This window comes from Cyprinodon variegatus, unplaced genomic scaffold (assembly GCF_000732505.1).
Source record: "Cyprinodon variegatus isolate N-32 unplaced genomic scaffold, C_variegatus-1.0 Scaffold950, whole genome shotgun sequence".
NCBI lineage: Eukaryota > Metazoa > Chordata > Actinopteri > Cyprinodontiformes > Cyprinodontidae > Cyprinodon > Cyprinodon variegatus.
In genome coordinates, this window is record NW_015151403.1 from 252,188 (window position 1) to 256,428 (window position 4,241).

A 4,241-nucleotide genomic window follows, 5' to 3' on the forward strand; every position below is an offset into this window, starting at 1 on the left:
AGCAGAACCAGGCTCAGTGTGAGCGGCCATCTGCTGAGGCCCACTGGGGTTCAAGGAGACAGAAGCAGAGATATAAAAGGCGACTAGTACAGTAGTAGCCATTCAAACATTTCCCCATTTTCCTTGATCGGTCCCTACAATTCCTTTTTAACATCAATCTTTGTACTAAAATATTCTTTCTGTGATGATTTATGAACATTGAGATCTAAAGAGAAGCACCATCTCCTGGTCAGACCCTGTGATTCAGTGGGGTCAGAGTAAAAAAATATGCTTACCCAGGAGAAGGCCAGTGGCTGGAAGTTGGAGGGGATTTGGCTGGGAGCTGCAGGGCAGTGGGCTGCTATTCGACTGGCTTTTGACTGGGAATAGCCATTTTGAATGACTGCTTCTGTACCTCGTCAAAGACAGACAATGTGGCTGCTAACTGTCATATGCGGATAGTTCCCAAAAGACACAAAGAATGACTCAGTCCAGGACTATGGAGACTAAAATCAGAGATATCTGAAAGTAGTTTTTTTTGCTCGGCACATGTCGTCCAAGAACAATGTTTGTTCACCTTATTCTAAGCATTTGTTTTGTTGCCATAACACTCCAGTCCATGTCTGTGGTGAATTTAATAGATAATGTAGCTAATGTGTTGCGCCTTTGACTGCAGCGTGTGTCAAAACACCAGAAATTATTTAAAAGTCACATCATATATTATATATACTATAAATATATGTAATATTTCTCCAGCCCTAATTGAAATGAACTACCAGTAAGTTTCTAGGTTTCAGATATAGTCCGTAGAGAGAGAGTTACAGTCGATGTTACAACATCACTGCCTCTGTATAGTTAAAGTAGCTCTTGCTGCAAGCTGTATTCATTGCCTTCATAAACAGGCTGTTAAGAAAGCAGTAGAAAAAGCCAACATGATTCTGGATTAGAATTTATTCAGAACCCTGAAACCTTCACAAGCCTTTTTTCCATTTCACAGAGTCAAAGTATCTGCATAATGTGGATAATAAACAAGCAGCAGCAGCGCGTAATAACCCATCTTATTCTTAGCGTTTCAGCCCCATCCTCTTCCATTAGAAGCTCCATTTTTTCCTCGTTTACTGTAATGCCTTGTCATAAAAAGAGTTATTACATTCAGACTATGGCTGAAAAGCCATAGCCTGCCTCTACGAAACAAAACAAGTGGATTGGAGAGAATAATTCAAACAATTTCCTCATGTCTGCAGAAAAGCAACTGCGGTTTGCAAAATCCTTTGGCAGCCAACAAATTAACAGAGTTAATTCCCTCATTCAAGGAGACATGTCCACATTCTGAATACGCTCTGACTCATCTGCACTATCCAACATGATTGACTTGGTTTAAAATGGGTCATATTTAAAAAGCCTGTTTGGAATTTTCTTTTGATTCAAACCATCTGATTTACAGTGGTGTGAAAATATCACATGACTGTGTGTGCATGTGGAATATTGTAGGACTCATTCAGGATCTGCAATTAGACCAGAATTCATGATCTAGGAATAACTTATAGTGGAAGCTGAAATTATTTAGCAGCAATTTGTGAATTTACTGTTGTACTTAAGGTTTAGAGCCAGCATAACAATCTACAGTGCTCATAAATAGAAATATAAACAGACCAGGTCTAAAATGTCTTAAAATGCCTTTGCAAATCCATACTCCTCCCTGTCATGGCAACAAAAAAACAGACTTAAATTGGAGGCATCCAGACATTTCCAATAGAAATTACACAAAGACTCCCTGCTAGGCATCAAATCATCTTTAGAAAAACTGAGTAAAAGTCTGTGTCTCTCTGGTTTAAGCCTGTTTTGTCCTTAAACACTTGTTCTTCATGTGTTTTTTTAAACAGAAAAAATGACTAGAGGCATCACAAAATGACATATTTCCACTTTCTCTCTGCTTAGGTTTTCTCTGGAAACTATGAGTATGAGATAAGATGCACTAAAAATTATATTTGGATATTTAAATATCCAAATATAATTTGCATGCTTTTTGGATTCAGTGAAAAAATTGTTTAATTTAAGATACATTTTAGCTGATGATTGAAAATAAGATATGAATAGAAGCATTTAAATCAGTTAGGTGTAAAGTTGCATGTCATGGTATTTAAACCTGACATCTGGGTTTGTATTCATATGGATCCTAAGAGTCTGTCAGAGAGCTCCTTCCTTTCTAAGCCTAAAAAATCTTCCCAAGGAGTTTTAAGCCTTAGAGAGATTCAGCTAGTTGTTTTTCTGCGACTGTGACTGGCTGGATGTCCTCTCTTCATCCTCTGGCATGGGAGCTGGCTCGGAGCTCGTCTGCCTGGCTGTGTGTTTCCTGGATGGAGCCGCCTTTTACAGTTGCTTTTCTATCTCTGCTTCTGTCTCCTTGAACCCCAGTGGGCCTCAGCAGATGGCCGCTCACACTGAGCCTGGTTCTGCTGGAGGTTTCTTCCTGTTAAAAGGGAGTTTTTCCTCTCCACTGTCACTACAAGCATGCTTAGTGTGAGGGATTGCCTTTCAGTCAATGAGTCGATCAACTGGTTTTCCTTAGAAAACTTTCAATCAATCTGACTGGTTGATCTGGTTGAACTGTAAAGTGCCTTGAGATGACATATTGTGAATTGGCGCTATAGAAATAAACTGAATTGAACTGAACAAGAAGGGGAGAGAAATAATTTTCTTAAGGAGGGAATGTGGTTCAACAGTCGCTGGATGCGTCGCTATCTAAGATTTATTGACACACACAACAAAAACAAAAGCAGAAAAATTTAATTAAAAGTGAAAACAATGAAAGCTTAGAATAAATATAAATAAAAAAAATAACTGAATACAGAATATAGAAATGTGTGCCCTGATAAACTGATAAAACTGATAAAATCATGAGACCTGTTATTTCTATTTGAGTTATTGCTATATTTAGAAAATTTTCTGCTTTAGTTAAAATTAAGGCAACATTTAAATCCTGTCAAATAGTTTAAAAGTGGCTAAAGGGTTAAAGATAATAAATAATCAGCTGTGGTTAAAATGAAAGCACATTAAAGTATCTGAACAATGCTGGGGTATCAGGTGAGGGCTACATGAGTGAAACTAACTCTTAATGATTGTCACATAAAGAAAGCATCGCTACTTATAGTAGCTGTTTTAGTTAACCTGAGATAAATAAAAACCCTAAGCTGTCAGTGTCCTGCAGGACATAACCTGTGAGTTTACTGAAAACTCCACTGATGAGGCCGTCCTCAGGGTTAATATCCAGAAAGAAGGTTGAATCAGAGAGTAATTACATTGTGGTGTAAGACTGTTTGAAGTTCAGAAAGTCAGCTCCTTTGGGGTTAGAGCGAGCTGCTGTTTGGGTGACATGATGGATGAACCCACTATCCTGCTGGTCACACTGATCCCAGGACTCTAATGACCCAGGGAACAGGGCAGGATAGGTACATCCACTCAGAGATGAATGACCTGTACCTTTGGTTCAGAGCCTTTACCATCACATCCTCATCATGCAGCCATGCTCCACTGTGGTTACTGTTAGAGGCTGTGCAAAGGGGCCCAAAAGATGAAACCTAGAAGTCATTAGCGAAGCTGCAGTGTTCTTGACCTGACATCAGCTCTTCTTTATCTAATAATACCCTCCGCTTAGCTATAGGATGTGTTACAGTTAAACCACAACTACAGCACAGGGCGTGGTGGCAAAACTATGCATGGATGTAAAAATATCAAGGAACCTTATGAAATGCTGTGTTTTTCTGACATATCTGGACATTCATTTCATCCATTTTCCATCATGCTTATCCCTATTGGGGTTTAAAGAGGGGTGCTGGTGTCTATCTCCAGCTGTCTACGGGTGAGAGGCGGGGTCCACCCTGGACACGTCACTACTCCATCGCAGGGCAACACAGAGACAAACAGGCACACTCACACCTAAGGAGAATTTAGAGAAGCTATTTAACCTAACATTCATGTTTTTGAAGTGTGGGAGGAAGCCAGAGTACCCGGAGAGAACCCACGCATGCTCAGGGAGAACATGCAAACTGTATGCAGAGTTTGCATGTTCCAATTCACATCACATGTCATCTCAAGGCACTTTACAATTCAACCAGACCATCCAGTCAAATTTATTCAATTTTTTTTCTATTTAAAGAAAACCAGTTAATTGCATCGACTCATTGACTCAAAGGCAATCCTTCACACTAAGCATGCTTGTAGCGACAGTGGAGAGGAAAAACTCCCTTTTAACAGAGAGAAAC